Below are 19,983 nucleotides of genomic sequence, written 5' to 3' on the forward strand. Positions count from 1 at the left end.
TGGGCTCCAGGGAAATCCAAGGGGGAAATCACTCGCTCTCCAACTCTCCACATACACGACGGCAGTCCCTTTCTTCACACAGGTTCACACGGGAAAGGTAATCCAGGGGGTCTGTAGACAAGGAGACAGGAATGAGTACGATATTCACAAAGACACTTGACTTATCTGAGCTGTAGCTTGACTTTCACTGACGCGTGGCAGACAACGATCCAGTGAAGACCAGCAGTCACCTCCTGGCTTAAATGCCGTTCATCTTGATGGGCATCAGGTGTGTTCTTTTCCGTGGACGTGGGCTGAGGGCGTGAACCCACAATGAGTTCCGCCCCGGTGACAGAGAGGAGGAGAGAGAGAGCGCGCGAGAGAGAAAAGATAGAAAAGGCCGATCAGAGTCTCGCCGATCCCCCAGGCCGTGACATAAATGATAAAAACAGTTTCGGACCAGCCGCTTGGAATACTGCTCAAGTGACATCGAGCTGTCAAACATGACACCGAGGTTTCTAAGGCTCGATTTTACATAAGGGTCTAAGAAGCTGATATGCTGCCTAATTTGAAGTGTGTACTCTCCAGAGTCTGCTGCCATCAGGATGTCACTAGATCTACTTTAAGTAAAGCCGTTTCTGTAGAATTTTGCGAATCTAATATGGGATATTCAGGAATCTAATATGGGATCGCATCATATTATATCACTGTTGTGAGGTGGCGACAAGGCAAAGCAAACATAGCTGATGTTTTACCTGATGGGTACAATGTTGCTGTTGAGGGGTTTCTGCTGCTCCTGCTGCTGATAGTGCTGGAGGGTAGGGCTGTGTTGATCTGAGACTGTAGACATTAAAAAGTCCATAGGAGAGATGGTAGCTGATTAAACAAGTGTCATGAGATAATAACAAAATGCAAAGAACATAACAAAATGCGCTTGGAACCACAAGGCAACAAAAAACTGTGAGAAATAAACGCAGCTCTGCCTGTGAATCACTCTGCTTCTCTTCTTGGTTACATCCCCTCATTTCATCATTTCACTCTCCACTTGCTGTCTATCTGAGAACAAGGCACAACTTGCTTTTGCAATAAACTATAATTTAATTATCCACACCTAACAACTTAATCTATAATAAAATGATGACAGAAAAATGTTATAGAAGCAAAACATTCCAGTTGTGCTTATTATTATTTTTATACTGGAATACGTCTCCAACAACTGGTACATGTGTTAATGTTACCTGTGCTCTTTGTAATCCAGCTGCTGAGGGATCCACTGCCTTTAGTGGCCTCACACAGCTCCTACTGTTTCCTCCTAATGTCCATACCAGCCATGTCTGGACAATGTTATATCATTGGTAATAATTTAAAAAAAAAATCCATACAGGGAGTGCAGAATTATTAGGCAAATGAGTATTTTGTCCACATCATCCTCTTCATGCATGTTGTCTTACTCCAAGCTGTATAGGCTGGAAAGACTACTACCAATTAAGCATATTAGGTGATGTGCATCTCTGTAATGAGAAGGGGTGTGGTCTAATGACATCAACACCCTATATCAGGTGTGCATAATTATTAGGCAACTTCCTTTCCTTTGGCAAAATGGGTCAAAAGAAGGACTTGACAGGCTCAGAAAAGTCAAAAATAGTGAGATATCTTGCAGAGGGATGCAGCAGTCTTAAAATTGCAAAGCTTCTGAAGCGTGATCATCGAACAATCAAGCGTTCATTCAAAATAGTCAACAGGGTCGCAAGAAGCGTGTGGAAAACCAAGGCGCAAAATAACTGCCCATGAACTGAGAAAAGTCAAGCGTGCAGCTGCCAAGATGCCACTTGCCACCAGTTTGGCCATATTTCAGAGCTGCAACATCACTGGAGTGCCCAAAAGCACAAGGTGTGCAATACTCAGAGACATGGCCAAGGTAAGAAAGGCTGAAAGATGACCATCACTGAACAAGACACACAAGCTGAAACGTCAAGACTGGGCCAAGAAATATCTCAAGACTGATTTTTCTAAGGTTTTATGGACTGATGAAATGAGAGTGAGTCTTGATGGGCCAGATGGATGGGCCCGTGGCTGGATTGGTAAAGGGCAGAGAGCTCCAGTCCCACTCAGACGCCAGCAAGGTGTGGAGGTGGAGTACTGGTTTGGGCTGGTATCATCAAAGATGAGCTTGTGGGGCCTTTTTGGGTTGAGGATGGAGTCAAGCTCAACTCCCAGTCCTACTGCCAGTTTCTGGAAGACACCTTCTTCAAGCAGTGGTACAGGAAGAAGTCTGCATCCTTCAAGAAAACATGATTTTCATGCAGGACAATGCTCCATCACACGCGTCCAAGTACTCCACAGCGTGGCTGGCAAGAAAGGGTATAAAAGAAGAAAACTAATGACATGGCCTCCTTGTTCACCTGATCTGAACCCCATTGAGAACCTGTGGTCCATCATCAAATGTGAGATTTACAAGGAGGGAAAACAGTACACCTCTCTGAACAGTGTCTGGGAGGCTGTGGTTGCTGCTGCACGCAATGTTGATGGTGAACAGATCAAAACACTGACAGAATCCATGGATGGCAGGCTTTTGAGTGTCCTTGCAAAGAAAGGTGGCTATATTGGTCGCTGATTTGTTTTTGTTTTGTTTGTGAATGTCAGAAATGTATATTTGTGAATGTGGAGATGTTATATTGGTTTCACTGGTAAAAATAAATAATTGAAATGGGTATATATTTGTTTTTGTTAAGTTGCCTAATAATTATGCACAGTAATAGTCACCTGCACACACAGATATCCCCTAAAATAGCTAAAACTAAAAACAAACTAAAAACTACTTCCACAAACATTCAGCTTTGATATTAATGAGTTTTTTGGGTTCATTGAGAACATGGTTGTTGTTCAATAATACAATTATTCCTCAAAAATACAACTTGCCTAATAATTCTGCACTCCCTGTACATTGGTGTCCCTCTTATTGGGCTCATCAAAGTTAATCAATGAGCATCACAGCCCACAAGAGCTTCCAGATGGTCGATTTTTCATTTGTTTTCTGTGACTGTTAAAGTTATTTTCAGCACAGGTTTACTGATCTGTTGAATCACCTGATGCAAACAAACTGCTGAGCAGCTTTATGTGGAGCAAGCTTGAACACCTGTGCTCTTTTAGTGCTACAAACAGGAAACCACAAAAATATAAATGAATGAGTAAAACGTGTCATAAAATAAAAGCATCACAGAGGTGACGTGTGGAGAGGAGCTCAGCGGGTTCCCTCAGTTTTCCACATAATGTGGAAGAGTTGTTTCAGTACAAACCAGGAAGTGGTTCAAACAGAAAACACTTCTTCCTCTTCAACGGAAAGCTATAAATAGAAACTGACATGACAGACAGGCGCTTTCTAGATCTATATCCTGTGTGCGCACCCACTGTGGGCCTCTCTGTGCTTAGTGTCAGCCTACTTTATGAGCTCCACACGGGCCTGAAAGGCCAAGCAATTCAAAATCTTGACCAAAACAAGACACCACTCAACCAGCTGGACCCAGGCTCGCCCCACTTATGCTCAGAAGTGCAAAGCTATCCAAACCTGAAATACTTTTACTTTGAAGGATTCTGCACTTTTATGGAACACCAGGACTGCCATAATGAATGAATTAAATACACCATTAAATAATTAATTAAATGTGGCAATAATTAATTTAAATCGGAAATAATTACATAAATATTTACAACACATGTAATTAATTAATTATTGACATATTTAATTAATAACACATTTAAATAATAATTGACAGTTTATTTAATTCATTATGGCACTTTTGTCCCCTTCATCTCTCTCCTTGAAATAATTTTATCTGTCAGCCTCACCCATCAAACTAAGTGGGTGGGGTTAACGCTGTCCATGCAGCTTCTCTAACATTTGATTGGTTGCTGTGCAAAGTAAGTAAAGACAGGTCGATCCTAGATAATCGATTGCTTGTGTGGACTTGGGGCAGCCAGGTATCCCAGAATGAATTCTAAATCACAGGCAGCAATGGTGGTGGTTTTAAAATACCCCGTTTTTCTGTCACCAACTACACTTTTAACAGTGTTTTAGCCGCGAATGTCGTGGCGTAATTGTCACATATCTGGTCAGGTTGTCAACATAGAACATGTTTGCAAAAGTGCTCACATGTTTTCAGAGATTTCACTGGCTCCGCTAACAGTCAGCTGACAGAGTGTACCGAGCTCACATATTCCACCGTCCATGTTCCACATGTTGCATTTGCAGATTCTCATTTTGACCGAACGATCGTCTCTTTCCTCCTGGTCTTGTGTCTCTGTGCTTCTGTAACATAAAGAACGAGCTGACATTTTCCTCAGGACACCAGCGATCAGCTCAACAGGACCTCAGTTTACCGGCATGCATCCTCCTCAGGCACGTGCAGAGGAGGGGGCTGGAGGGGCTTGAGCACCCGCCCCTTTCCTGATGGGTGCCCAAAGTGCCCTTTTGTTGAGGAAACTTTAAAAAAAAAATATTTATTTTTTTAATGTGTGTGTGCGTGTGGAGTCCTGTCTGTGCCCCTCAACAATAATATTTAACTATTAATCACATTTTTGCTAAATAAAAGGATCTGGCTTGCATCAGTCACATGATCACCATTAACCAATGATCGCCCTTGATGGCAGAACACGCTGGTTACGAGCCGGGAACGAGCTCACAAAGAGCACGCGCATTTTTTGCGGTCCGGAGCTGTAGGAGAAACACAAATTACCTCAGAGACACAGACTGATGCGACAAAACCAGTAAGTAGGTGTACAGCGCACACTGTAGTCTAAAGCGCACAGCAGTATTAGCTTATCACGTACACGTTGGTAAGCTGTCTTGTGGCAACTGACGAACTGAAACAAATGAGCGTGCTGTGTGTGTAACAGCGCAACAAACATTACCTGTCCTTTTATTAACTGCACAAGTAGTGCTGGTCATAGCTGCTGGCTGACTGGGTAAGGCTGTCATGGGTCTGTAGCTCTGTCACCATTTTAGGGAACATATTTAATTTTAAAGTAAGTTACAGGGCTTTTCCTGCCTTTCTGGGGGGATTATATTTACTTAAAACGATCTAATATGCATGTCCACATAATTATGGATGATTAAAATTATAATATTTAAAAAACATACGCTGTCTTTTAAAGAACATACATTAAGACACAGATTATAGTAGATTTATATTTTAAAATGCTGATTTTATAGCAGTAAAATTATTGTATCGCTACAGTTTAAAAATGTAATAAGCTTTCTCCCTGCACAGAGTGGATAGTGAAACAAATGGAATCATCATAAATACATTATTTCATATTTATTACTTTTTTTCCCTCATTGCTTTATTATTGTAGCTCTAGTAATAAATAATAAGGGAAGGATTCTGGATCAGCACCATGATGGAAACTTGTGCCCACAGTATATACAGTATTCTGAAGGTCTAAAATGTGCCTGTGCGTGCATGTGTGTTTTAAGTATACAGGGAGTGCAGAATTATTAGGCAAGTTGTATTTTTGAGGAATAATTTTATTATTGAACAACAACCATGTTCTCAATGAACCAAAAAAACTCATTAATATCAAAGCTGAATGTTTTTGGAAGTAGTTTTTAGTTTGTTTTTAGTTTTAGCTATTTTAGGGGATATCTGTGTGTGCAGGTGACTATTACTGTGCATAATTATTAGGCAACTTAACAAAAACAAATATATACCCATTTCAATTATTTATTTTTACCAGTGAAACCAATATAACATCTCCACATTCACAAATATACATTTCTGACATTCAAAAACAAAACAAAAACAAATCAGCGACCAATATAGCCACCTTTCTTTGCAAGGACACTCAAAAGCCTGCCATCCATGGATTCTGTCAGTGTTTTGATCTGTTCACCATCAACATTGCGTGCAGCAGCAACCACAGCCTCCCAGACACTGTTCAGAGAGGTGTACTGTTTTCCCTCCTTGTAAATCTCACATTTGATGATGGACCACAGGTTCTCAATGGGGCTCAGATCAGGTGAACAAGGAGGCCATGTCATTAGTTTTTCTTCTTTTATACCCTTTCTTGCCAGCCACGCTGTGGAGTACTTGGACGCGTGTGATGGAGCATTGTCCTGCATGAAAATCATGTTTTTCTTGAAGGATGCAGACTTCTTCCTGTACCACTGCTTGAAGAAGGTGTCTTCCAGAAACTGGCAGTAGGACTGGGAGTTGAGCTTGACTCCATCCTCAACCCGAAAAGGCCCCACAAGCTCATCTTTGATGATACCAGCCCAAACCAGTACTCCACCTCCACCTTGCTGGCGTCTGAGTGGGACTGGAGCTCTCTGCCCTTTACCAATCCAGCCACGGGCCCATCCATCTGGCCCATCAAGACTCACTCTCATTTCATCAGTCCATAAAACCTTAGAAAAATCAGTCTTGAGATATTTCTTGGCCCAGTCTTGACGTTTCAGCTTGTGTGTCTTGTTCAGTGGTGGTCGTCTTTCAGCCTTTCTTACCTTGGCCATGTCTCTGAGTATTGCACACCTTGTGCTTTTGGGCACTCCAGTGATGTTGCAGCTCTGAAATATGGCCAAACTGGTGGCAAGTGGCATCTTGGCAGCTGCACGCTTGACTTTTCTCAGTTCATGGGCAGTTATTTTGCGCCTTGGTTTTTCCACACGCTTCTTGCGACCCTGTTGACTATTTTGAATGAAACGCTTGATTGTTCGATGATCACGCTTCAGAAGCTTTGCAATTTTAAGACTGCTGCATCCCTCTGCAAGATATCTCACTATTTTTGACTTTTCTGAGCCTGTCAAGTCCTTCTTTTGACCCATTTTGCCAAAGGAAAGGAAGTTGCCTAATAATTATGCACACCTGATATAGGGTGTTGATGTCATTAGACCACACCCCTTCTCATTACAGAGATGCACATGCACAGGACAGAAAGAAACTGATGATGCTTCATGTGACTTTTTCCTCCTTAAGTCCAGCCCACTGGAAGACAGCTTGTACTTTCTTCTCCTTAGTTTGTAAATCCATCTTATCAAATTTGACAGAGTTTACAAACTGTTATAGACTCAGATTGGGCTGAAACTTGGTGACTTTTCCTAAACTGACCCAAAATAAACGACAATGAATGTATTTAAATATTTTATACAGTTGTACAGATGATACAATCTTTTGTACTCTGACGGTGTTTTGGGACAAGTTTGACTCGTATCTGTTCAGATGGATCCTTAGATCCATTAGTTTGGCTAAAATTAAGGAACATTGTGATTTTAGGGAAATTTGACACTGTGAAAACATTTTCATACAAACTCACAAACATGATGTACACACTCATGTTTGTGCATCTTTAATGAGACAGAATTGGGTCTCATATGGCTTGAGACCCAATTCATGGCTGAACCCTTTATGGGTGACATGAAAACAGATGTCACACATGTCCTGAAGTGGATTCTGGATTTCTGACTTAATCATTACAGCAGTGAGGTCAGTGTGATGAACTAATGCTCTGTTCTCTGGCCTGACACAGCTTTAACTCCAAACATCTCTCCACTGTTAGAGGTTCAGTTTTTTATGGCCTGACAGTGTGAAGCCTCCCCCTACATCACTGAACTGCTCCACCCTGCTCCACTTCTGTACTCTTGTCTCTGTGACCTCCTTTAAACAGCTTGTTTTTGTGTTTGTGGTGTTTTGCTCAGCTGTTCCCTGTTTGTTTAACTTTGTTTTTTTTATGTCTCTGGAAATAAAAGTTTGGTTTTTAAAGACAAAGACAATGATAATGAGTGAAATCTATCTATCTATCTATCTGTCTATCTGTCTATCTATCTATCTGTCTGTCTGTCTGTCTCCATTTATGAAGAAAACAGTAATCAAAAACTCAAATATTTACTCAATAAACTGAATGCGCTGGCCACTCCATGACCCTAATTTTGTTGGTCTGGAACCAAGATGCTGCTCACTTACTGGTGTGTTTGGGGTCGTTGTCTTGTTTAAACACTCATTTCATGGGCACTTCCTGTTCAGCATAAGGCAGCGTGACCTCTTCAAGTAGTTTGATATAAGCAAATTGATCCCTGATATGAGATAAGTGGGCCCAATACCATAGTAATAGAAACAGACCCCATCATGATGCTTGCTCTGCCATGTTTCACAGTTTTCAGAGACTGTAGCTTGAATTCAGTGTTTGGGGTCTGCAGCCTTTGGACCCAAAAAACAACAATCTTACTTTCATCAGTCCACAAAATGTTTCTCTATTTCTCTTAAGGCCAGTCCATATGTTCTTTGGCAAGTTGTATTCTTTGGCTTCTTGTCTATAGATTAGCCTCACAAAAGTGTCTTCTGATTGTCACAGCAATCACAGGTAACTTCAGACCGTCTCTGATCTCGCTGGAGCTGATCATCGGCTCATTCTTTGCTCAGGAACTGTTGAATGGTTGAACCGGCTGAAAAATATACAAACTGCTGAGCTGTTGAACCAGCTGATCCAGCCTTTAGTCTGAGCTGGAGTCAGTTACACAAACAGACTGAACAGGATGTGTTCTGTGCAGCACCTGCAGATAAAACAGAAGCAAAGCTGTTCCTGTGAAATGAGAGTGAAAGGGAGTTTCCAAATTCACTGGCTGCATCCTCCTGAAGCCACATTTGTATTTTTAATATTACTCTTATTAATCTTTCTGGGTCACAAAGTAAACTTTTAACATATTTTCATGGGAGAATGTAGCTGTGTAAACTTCAAATATCTGCTCGGTTTATTTCGCTACTCAGGTTAAACATGATATATAAGTCTCTTAGATAACTTAAAAATGTTATTGTTTGGCTTTTTTCAGTGTTTTATTTGTTTGTGATTAAATCAGTTTGGCTGAGATTAAAATTATAGTTCTCACACAGCTGAATAAAAGTCAAACAGAAAACTGATTAAACAGAAGTGTGAGATGGTTGAGAATTTACACCAATATCCTGTTATATTTTAGATAGCAAGGAGCAGACGTATGAGTTTATTAAACTCCACTGAGACAGCAGTGGCACAAATCTGAAGGCTAGCCCGTCCAATTTCACAGCCGTTTACTTCAGGCCTACCCGGCCTTCGGAGGACCCGGCCCATGTAGCCCACGAAGGCTGGGTCCTCAGGAGGATGCAGCCTATGAATTTGGACACCCCCAAAGCCTCTCTGAGCGTCTCCCTGTAGAAAATGGAGGCTGAGATCAGTCAGATCACTCAGCCTGCAGACAAATGGAGGAGTGTTTGAGACGTGCAGATAAACAGTCGCAGCTTTGTCTCTGAGAGCTCAGGGCTGTGAGGAGAAGTTCCTCCTTCACATTCTCCAAAAACTTCAATTGAGCCGATTTTGACTCTTTGCCAGCCTGATTCTGGGCCCCGGGCCTTATGTTTGACACCCCTGCACTCAACTCTTTATAGCTCTGAAAACTAATTTAAGAACAACAAAAAAAACCCCTCAGAAAATAAAGTAACTGACATAAATTTTAAATGTGAGCATAATTCCACCAAAGAAGCTTTTTATTTTCAGGCTCTGGTTGTTTGAGGCTCAGTTCTACAGGGAGTGCAGAATTATTAGGCAAATGAGTATTTTGTCCACATCATCCTCTTCATGCATGTTGTCTTACTCCAAGCTGTATAGGCTCGAAAGCCTACTACCAATTAAGCATATTAGGTGATGTGCATCTCTGTAATGAGAAGGGGTGTGGTCTAATGACATCAACACCCTATATCAGGTGTGCATAATTATTAGGCAACTTCCTTTCCTTTGGCAAAATGGGTCAAAAGAAGGACTTGACAGGCTCAGAAAAGTCAAAAATAGTGAGATATCTTGCAGAGGGATGCAGCAGTCTTAAAATTGCAAAGCTTCTGAAGCGTGATCATCGAACAATCAAGCGTTTCATTCAAAATAGTCAACAGGGTCGCAAGAAGCGTGTGGAAAAACCAAGGCGCAAAATAACTGCCCATGAACTGAGAAAAGTCAAGCGTGCAGCTGCCAAGATGCCACTCGCCACCAGTTTGGCCATATTTCAGAGCTGCAACATCACTGGAGTGCCCAAAAGCACAAGGTGTGCAATACTCAGAGACATGGCCAAGGTAAGAAAGGCTGAAAGACGACCACCACTGAACAAGACACACAAGCTGAAACGTCAAGACTGGGCCAAGAAATATCTCAAGACTGATTTTTCTAAGGTTTTATGGACTGATGAAATGAGAGTGAGTCTTGATGGGCCAGATGGATGGGCCCGTGGCTGGATTGGTAAAGGGCAGAGAGCTCCAGTCCGACTCAGACGCCAGCAAGGTGGAGGTGGAGTACTGGTTTGGGCTGGTATCATCAAAGATGAGCTTGTGGGGCCTTTTTCGGGTTGAGGATGGAGTCAAGCTCAACTCCCAGTCCTACTGCCAGTTTCTGGAAGACACCTTCTTCAAGCAGTGGTACAGGAAGAAGTCTGCATCCTTCAAGAAAAACATGATTTTCATGCAGGACAATGCTCCATCACACGCGTCCAAGTACTCCACAGCGTGGCTGGCAAGAAAGGGTATAAAAGAAGAAAAACTAATGACATGGCCTCCTTGTTCACCTGATCTGAACCCCATTGAGAACCTGTGGTCCATCATCAAATGTGAGATTTACAAGGAGGGAAAACAGTACACCTCTCTGAACAGTGTCTGGGAGGCTGTGGTTGCTGCTGCACGCAATGTTGATGGTGAACAGATCAAAACACTGACAGAATCCATGGATGGCAGGCTTTTGAGTGTCCTTGCAAAGAAAGGTGGCTATATTGGTCGCTGATTTGTTTTTGTTTTGTTATTGAATGTCAGAAATGTATATTTGTGAATGTGGAGATGTTATATTGGTTTCACTGGTAAAAATAAATAATTGAAATGGGTATATATTTGTTTTTGTTAAGTTGCCTAATAATTATGCACAGTAATAGTCACCTGCACACACAGATATCCCCTAAAATAGCTAAAACTAAAAACAAACTAAAAACTACTTCCACAAACATTCAGCTTTGATATTAATGAGTTTTTTGGGTTCATTGAGAACATGGTTGTTGTTCAATAATAAAATTATTCCTCAAAAATACAACTTGCCTAATAATTCTGCACTCCCTGTAGTGCTTTCCTACTCAAACATGCTTCATACAACTTGCTTCATTTACCCAAGCACTTTTTTCTGTGTCATTGATTTCTATCTAACAAACATTCGTAGTCTGCTGGATGTATCTGAGTGCAACCTGGTGTTAGTATCTTGCCCAAGGATATTTGGCACACAGACTGGAATCAAACCATCAACCCTGCAATTAGTAAGAGACCTGCTCTACCACCTGAGGTCATCCATCTTTAAACACACTGACAGTGATGCTTGATCAGTGTAACCATTCACAGCAGGTTGTAGATTATTGGTTTCATTTCACTGTTTAAAGCTTCATACAGATTGGACAGACAGATAGGATCACATGGTGAGTGAAATAAATGCAGACATGGTCACCTCAATATTTAATAATTAGTCATCTTTGGTCTCTGGCTCTATTTCACAATGTGTCTTTGTCCTCTCTTTTTCTTTCTTACAGGTCGCAATGATGTTATATCATGTGTGCTATTTCTGCCAGAAACCTGATTCCATATAAATTATTTCAGCTTAAAGCTGCTAACTGACTTTAGCATCATCACACCGACCGACACAAACCAAATAATATGAAAATAATTCTTGGAGAAATATCATTAACGCGTAACCCAGGCTGATTCTCTTCATTCCTTGTTATCTCACAGATAAACAGTTTAGTTTCTAACAGTTAAATCTCACCTGCAGAGACGAACAGGACAAACATCAGCGTGGAGCAGAGTGACGCAGTTACAGCAGACATGTCCGTGTTCTCTGTTTCTGCTGATCTGACTCTTAGTTTGTTCTAAATGTCTGAGTCTGTTGGTGTTTTCACTCAATAACTGAACCTGAGTTTAAACCTGAACACAGAAGATTACATTTAAGGTTTAAATAAAGATCAAAAAATTTTCTGTCACCCGTTTGCTCGATCTCAAAATGGCCGACCTGAAAGAAATTGAGCCACGTGACGTTGTGATGTGTTACGTTGGACTGTAGTTGGACGATAAAGTGCATCGTTAAAAAAAGGTGAAAAAATTATATACAATATATAAAATATATAACATCTAAATGGATGTCATTTAGATGTTATATATTTTATATATTTTTTTCTGTATAAAAATGCATATTGTACTATGAAGGAAGCAGCATTTACCTCCATAAAAGCTGTTCTATAGAACTTTTTTGAGGAATAAAGAAGCAGCAGAACAAACAGCATCAAACAGTTAGTTTAAAAAATATAGAGATAAAGTCTGACAGCTTTTGTTTCTTCAGATGATAACCCCCCCCCCCACACACACACACACACACACTGAATTAGTTTCATAAGATGTGTTTTCACAGATGAAACCAGCCAACAGTAAATCAAATGCTTCACACTAACTCCACATGACCTTCATCTGTAACCAGTAAAGTGAAGAGTTAACACTGGCTCTCATGGATTAACATTAACAATGTGTTAATCCACTGAAGCTCACAGACTTCAGTCAACCTGTCAGATTATCTAAGAAACTGAAAGACGTCATTTTAAAAACTTACTGTTGTTCTGAAGGATCTGAAACCCTCAAACACTCTTCTGACCATCAGGATGGAAAAATTATCCACAGATAAAAACAGTGTGAGGTCAGCAGGAACTTATTTATGTTTCATTTCAGGTGAGCAAAACATTTTACAAAAGTAAATCACTCAAAAATGAAAAGTCAAAAGATAAAATTAAAGAAATTGTGGGCAAACTGACCTCTGTATCAAAAGAATACAGATCAGACCAGCCTGTACATCCATTCACAGACAAACAAATCCCTGAAGTCAGAAATGGGAATTTGTTTGACTGATGTATTTGGTTTTGAATAAAACCAAATACTCTGCAAACACTCCAGGTGTGTTTTCGACTCAGAGGCCCTCCCAGCACACAGGAGTAGGGGTACAAATCACGTTACTTGCTAAACTACCTGCAGTCCCTGCACATACCTCCACCTGTGAAATTATATTATTGCAAACACACTAATCGACACGCTGGAGAGATTATATTTGCAAATGCCTTGGTGTTCTCCCGGATACACTGGAAGAGGTGGCCAAGGAGAGGGAGGTCTGGGTGTCTCTGCTTAGGCTGCTGCCCCCATGACCCGGCCCCAAATACTGCAGCAAAACTGATTGATGGATTAATTATTAATTATATTATCAGTTATGTCCTGATAATATGACATAACATATGAGACAAACAGGACTTCAGGATAGTGTCCATGGTTTGAGGGAGAGCACACCAGATATAAAACAGTAATGGAGGATGTTTCCTGTTTCTGCTTTAGGTTGTTTCTTCTTTATATCATGTCACATAAAGTCTGACAGCTTGTCATGAATTCACATGAAGTTTTCAGAAATTAAACCTGCTTCACACTAACTGCACGTCACATTCACAAAACTAGAAAACATTTAGGGCCAGAGTTACTGACAGTGCAAAGCATTAACATTAAAAAGCCACTGGATTTATTAAAGAAGCTCAGAGTCACTTTGTGAATGAAAGCCATGGACAGCAGTGTTTTTCCATTCGGCTTTATTGCATATGTATTTGTAAGAGTTTCACTTTGAGCAGGATATTTAAATGAGTCACGCAAAATGAGATTGACTAATAGTCTGGTCAGCTGTTCCACACACATTTAATCCACCTAAGGTGGATTAAATGTGTAATAATGCAGTTATCCTTTGGAGAAATCCTGAGCTCCACTTTAGTCTCAGTCCTCAGGACGTCATACAGTGCCCAGTGATTTCTGTGAAGAGAACTAACCCTGATATCATGAACATATTGATTCTCTTTCAGCCTCCTCTCATTGATTTAAATTGCCTCGTTTAAAACCTTAACTCACACCAAAAGCCCTAAATCAGTGCCAGTAATAACTCAACTGAACTGGCTGGATCTTTCTATATAAATTATAATTATTTTTAATCATAGTGAATTGTTAGTAGATCACCCTGAATAACAATTTGTTCTGCTTAGTAAATCTACCCAGTAGCCTACAAAATGATATAAAGTTACCCAGGCGAGTGGAGCTTGATCAGAGATTGTGGAGGCTGAGTGGCACATGTGAGCAACGAGAGAAAGATGGAGGATGTGAGTGTTGTAAACAATAAGATCTATTTATGATATTATAACATTATAACATACAAGAACTACAACTTTCTGTGAGCTGTTGAAGCAGCTCATTAACTGTCTTTGTATTTTACATGGAGGCTAGCATCCACATGCTAGCAGCTAGCATGTCGATTTCAATGTGATCTGCTTTAATTATTAACATATACTGGTTCAGTTTGTCATGTTCACTGTTTAATAACTAAATAACACAAAAATGTTGATTATACTTGACTTTATGTAAGAATTAACAGTGTGTTTGTCACATCTGGCAAAGCAGATAGCATGGAGTGAGGTGATTGTCCACCCAAATGCAGGCACACGGAGACAAGGGTGGAAGATAGCAAAAGCGAGCCTTTATTTCTGGCTGTAAAAATACTATGAACAAAAACCAGACTGGGGAAAGCTAAATATGAAACACAAGAAACACAGTAAAACACGCAAACAATCCAAGTGTTTCCTTCAGTTTCTCAGGGAAACTGAGGGAAACACACACCATATATACACAGGGGGAATAGGAGACAGGAAACAGGAGGGAACACAGCTGGGACTAATCCGACCTTACGAGACAAGGGGAAGCAAGACTAGATACACTGCACACAGGATAAGAACTATCAAAATAAAAGAGGAAACACACCTCCCGAAACTCAGACGTAAGACACACAAGCTTAACACAGAGACAAGGTGACTAGACATGAAACACGGGACACGGGAAAAGCGACAGTGTTAGCTGTTAGCATTAATATCTAACCATGCATGCACTCCCTCATGCTCCATCATCCAGGTCATGGTACTTTTAAGAGCTTGAGTTGAAGACAACTGGACCTCTGATTATGGTCACAAGGATGCTTCACCTCATCAGTTCTGAAAGCTGATGGAGAGTCTCAGGTATTTAACTCCTAGTGAGGTTGTGATGTTGGTAGTGGTCCTGAGAGTGGCTGACCCACCCTGCTGTCAACTGAGTTACGGAGGTCACATGGGTCAAGGTGTGAGTGTGGGGGGTTGAATGGCCTGGAAGGGATCCCAGCACTGTGTTATAGGTGTCGAACACTTTTTCTGTTTGAACTTAATATGACCACTAGAGGGAGGTGTGTGCCTGTTAGTGCTGTGAATGCGTCATGACTGTCAAGCTCAGTTATGTTTGTACAGTAGTAATAATTCTTGTCAAGTGGATTTGGCAACAGAGAAGTATATGTGAATTATATATATTATACATTATCATCAGCATCCAAACTTTGAACAGATGCAAACTTTGTTCAGAACAAACTGATGTAAGTTTGTGTATCAAAAACTACAACAAAATGGATGCAAGGATATCACTGGTTACAGCTTAAGATATCAATATGATTAGTGGTACAGCAGGACGCAATCAGACACATTAAAGTAATCGATCCTTTTAATTTTTTTCTTCTTCTCAAAATGTAACCGTGGCTCAGTAGTCGGCTTGGTAGTGTCTGCACTTGTTCACCAGGGGTGGGTAACGCCAGGCCTCAGGTGTCCTGCAGGTTTTAGATGTGTCCTTGATCCATCACAGCTGATTTAAATGGCTAAACTAGCTCCTCAACATGTCTTTGAGTTCTCCAGAGGCCTGGTAATGAACTAATCATTTAATTCTGGTGTGTTGACCCAGGGTGAGCTCTAAAACCTGCAGGACACCGGCTCTAGAAGCCTAGAGTTCGACACATCTGGTTTAGTTGTTCATTTCCACGTTTGAACTTCTTGTACCTGTGGTAAACAGAGGCGTTACATTGTGAACTGTTAGTTTGTGTTGGACTGCCATCTTGTGGTGCATTTAGGAATTGTTCAGAATCCTTAATGCACCATGCATTTTTTTGTTGTTGCTTGCTTACAAAATCAGGGTGATGAAACTCCATAAGAAGATTGTTATGTGAGTGTTTTAGGTCAGTTATGTTTCTTTTTCACAAACCACATTATGTATTATTGTAGAGTCTACCTTACAATATAAAGCACCTTGAAGTGATGTCTGCTCCTCATTCACCGTCACATTGCATATAAAACAAACATTCTCTTGCATGTACGGCCTTCTGATTGAGGATTAGTGCAGTAACACAATCCAGCATTAAACTGATGTACACCATTCTGTACAGTTATAAAATAGCTTTTTTGCTACAAGGTGATCCTCAAACTAACAACTTGCGTGTTGGTATAATGCAGCATGATGTGCATGTGGAGGTCAAAAGAAGAAGTGTCAGGCCTGAAATCTGCAGCAGATGAACAACATCACCATGAAACTGGGACGCTCTGTTTGTTTCATTTATTTCTGGTTCATCACATGAAACAGCCAATCATAAGTCTGTTCACAAAACACACGAAGATCATAATTTCATAACTGCAAGAACTTAAAGAAAACCTTTCAACCTTTCACCTCTGTACGTTACAAAAACACTGATAATAAAAAACAACATTACAAAGGTATAAATGTAAAGATGAGACATATACATGAAGACACATTAAGGAACTTGTTGAATAGAAGAAGCTGGCGAGGTTCATAGTTCAGAGTCAGAGAGAAATATCTACAGTTCAGCTACATGAATTTTTAGTTTCATACAGCGCTCGCATCCCTCTGTGAGCAGTAAAGTTGATAAGCTGGATTTACTTTGAAGTAACAAAAATAAAAAATACAAATATATAAAACTAAATAATAGCACCTAAAACAAGCTTGTTATACAAACTTGTTTTTTTCACATTGTGCTGCAGTTAAAGAAGAAAAGGCCACATGAGGTTGATATTTTAAACCAACACAAAAAACCCTCCTTAATTTAAAGTTAATTTCAATGAAATTAACCTGGACGTTAACTTATCTTCAGGTCATCTGTGTAACTGTCCTCCTGCGAAGAGGTAAGAGGCTGTGTGATCTCTGGATCATCGTAAGTCTTAGATTGAAGTCGTCTTTTTATCCAAAACCTAACAACACCGACAACAAGAAGCACAGCAGCACAAAGAAACACAGCAGAAACTGCCACTCCAACATGTTCATCCTCCTTCCCTCTGTCTTCCTTTATTTTATCCGTCTTCCCTCCTTCCACTGTGCGTCCTCCTGTCGGACCTGCAGGTGAGAAACAGGTGTCAGCTGATCAAATGAAATTAATTGGATTTAAAAAGTATTCTTGGGGATAAATATCCTGATGAAGCTTATAATTTATCCTCTAGTAGCTTTAACGTCAGCAGCCTGGGCAACAGATTAGAATCAAGTACAAAAACATTTACACATTTTACACATCACTAAATTAAAACTCTGTGTGAGTTTGATGTTACATTCAGTGGTTTTAGTGAGATACGGTTTAAAAAGCTGCAAATATAAAAAATTTTCCCCCAGCAGAGAATCGACGTCACACTGAATACATGCTGGACATGAAAATACTCAGAGCTGATTTTAAACAAAAACTCTGAACACGACCAGGTTATGTTTTTAACATTAGTTACCATGGTGATTTAACCAGGTAAAAAGAGAGTGTCTGACACAGAAAGCTCTGAGCAGAGCCCTAAAATAGCTCAGACATTAATCTGACTCTGTAATCTGTTTCACTTTACCACAAAGACAACAGCTGGAGAAACATCTGTCTACCTCTGACATCCACCAGCTCATCCATACAACAAACAAACATCAACAACCAGGAAGCAGCTTCACCTCTGATCACACACACACTCAACTCTACTCACTCACCTGGAGGATCAACAACAGTCAGGTTGGTGATGGTGATGAGGTCCCATGAGTGAGTTTCTTTCGTCTGGACATGACACTCGTATCTTCCAGTGTCATTAATCGTCACATTCTTCAGAACCAAAGACACGTTTCCATCCTTCATCTGTCTGTCCTGCAGATCCACCCGGTCACCAGATCACCAACACCAGATAACACACATGTGTGGGCCTCGTCTGAGCTCTGACATTTATAGCTCAGTAACATATTTCCTGTTTCAGAGCTGCTGATTGGCTCTTAGAGCCCTTTACCTTCAGGAGGTCAAGGACGAAGCACTGAAGTCATTCACAGAGAGAGAGAAGTGTGAACTGATCAAGCAAAGAAACTGAAACATTTTAGACTGAAAAAACTGAACTGTTTCCTAGTTCCTGTGACTCTGACCTTTGACCTGTGTATTTATTATCTTTACCCAAATGATTGGAGCAGAACTTAAAATCTACAAGCTGTAAAAACTTTATATTTGAAGACTGAAAGAGACCCAGGAAGTGGTCACAGGACGAGGGTGACAGACTGTCTGAAGCAGTTAGAACAGCACAAGGCTGTTGGACCAGGTGTGCTTGCTTTTGAAACTGTGTCTGAATTCCACCTGTTTCACATACAAGGGTCTACAGGCAGGAACATGGGTGTGCCGTGGGCTCCCCAGTTTCACCCATTGTGGGTAACTTGTATAAGGAAGATGTGGAAAAGAGGGCTTTGCTATCGTACGCTGAAACACCACCAAGTCATTGGTTCAGGTGGGGGACGACACCTGGGTGAACACACAAACCTCTCTCTCTGGTTTCTTTGACTGGAGGTTGTTGATGATTTGATGCTTTCACAACACTGTATGTGATGCTACTGATGATGTCATCTTCTCCATCTGCTGAAGTGAGTTAAAGTAAACACGTTTATGATTTAAGAATCTAAATTATGACCACAGAATGGAAACAAAATACCACAATGAATAAAAACGAATATGTACAAACCTTCAAGTTTCCTGTGAACACATCGTCTCACCAGCAGAACCAGTAACACCTGGTCATCCAGGTCATCGTAGTCAAAGGAATTTGCAAAGAAAAGCATCTGGACTTCTTTGAGTTGCTTGAAGACGTTTCACCTCTCATCCGAGAAGCTTCTTCAGTTCTAAGGTCAAATGGCCGAGAGTCCCAGATTTAAACCCAGTGGGAGTTTCCCCCCAAAGAGGGACAAAGGACCCCCTGATGATCCTCTAATCACATGAGCCAAGGTGTGAAAGCGGGTGTGGGACCTAATCAGCCAGGGTTGCTGCTATATTTGTATTGCAGCAGTGCTACACAAATACATTCTTTAAAAATCATACATGTGATTTCCTGAATTGTTTCTTAAATGCCGTCTATCACAGTGGGAATGCATCTACGCCATGATTTCTAACTGAGAGAACTTGCAAAGTTCTTTATGTTTCACGTGCACGGGAGAGAACTGAACAAACGCCATTCCTTCGCTTGACCCCAGTTGCTCTCGTCCGCTCTCCCGTAACACTGCTCTTTTATTGTGGTTACATGAATATGCATAGGTTCATTAACATATGACATCTTACATAGGTATGCATGTGAACAAAGAATACCCTGTGTGTGTGTGTGTGTGGGGTCAAGGCATGACCCCATAAAGACTTCCCTAAACCTGCTGGCCTGTAAGTCCAGCAGTTCATCTAGACAAAAGGCACTTAGACTAAAACAGACATAGATACGTTTATCCTACCATAAAACAATAAGACAAGGTACGACCTCTCCTATGCTCCCAGAGTGTGGGTGTGAAAACCAGAGTGCTCTGGAATGCACACAAAGTTTGCAGACTATTAAGGATCAAACCTCTACCAATCTACACCTAATTATAAAACTCTAAGAATATATAAGTAGATATTTCTAAGCATAAATGACAATCAATAATACAAATCTAACAGCCTTCCAACGGGGCATGCAGCCTCCAGCTCCAGTTCCTCCCAGTGTTACTGGAGGCCAAGGTAATGCCAGAGTAAGAATCTGGTTAAATACGATATTACTAAGATTTTCCTGGCCGAGTACAATAACCTGAATTTTATCTTCATTTAGAA

The 19,983-nt window shown here is 40.7% G+C and overlaps 1 protein-coding gene and 1 long non-coding RNA gene across 2 annotated transcripts in view; both read right to left on the reverse strand.

The window, feature by feature from the left end:
• Positions 1 to 19,983, reverse strand: part of LOC116335110 (neural cell adhesion molecule 2-like) — a 660,945-nt gene that overhangs the window by 322,457 nt on the left and 318,505 nt on the right. The gene's annotated exons all lie outside the window — the stretch shown is intronic.
• On the reverse strand, positions 16,453 to 18,942 carry LOC120438364. Its single transcript, XR_005611842.1, has 4 exons — positions 18,881 to 18,942; positions 18,682 to 18,777; positions 17,880 to 18,190; positions 16,453 to 17,261 (listed from the first exon to the last, which is right to left on the reverse strand). It is a non-coding gene; the product is annotated as an uncharacterized LOC120438364 (long non-coding RNA).

The sequence above is a fragment of the Oreochromis aureus genome, linkage group 3 (genome assembly GCF_013358895.1).
Source record: "Oreochromis aureus strain Israel breed Guangdong linkage group 3, ZZ_aureus, whole genome shotgun sequence".
NCBI lineage: Eukaryota > Metazoa > Chordata > Actinopteri > Cichliformes > Cichlidae > Oreochromis > Oreochromis aureus.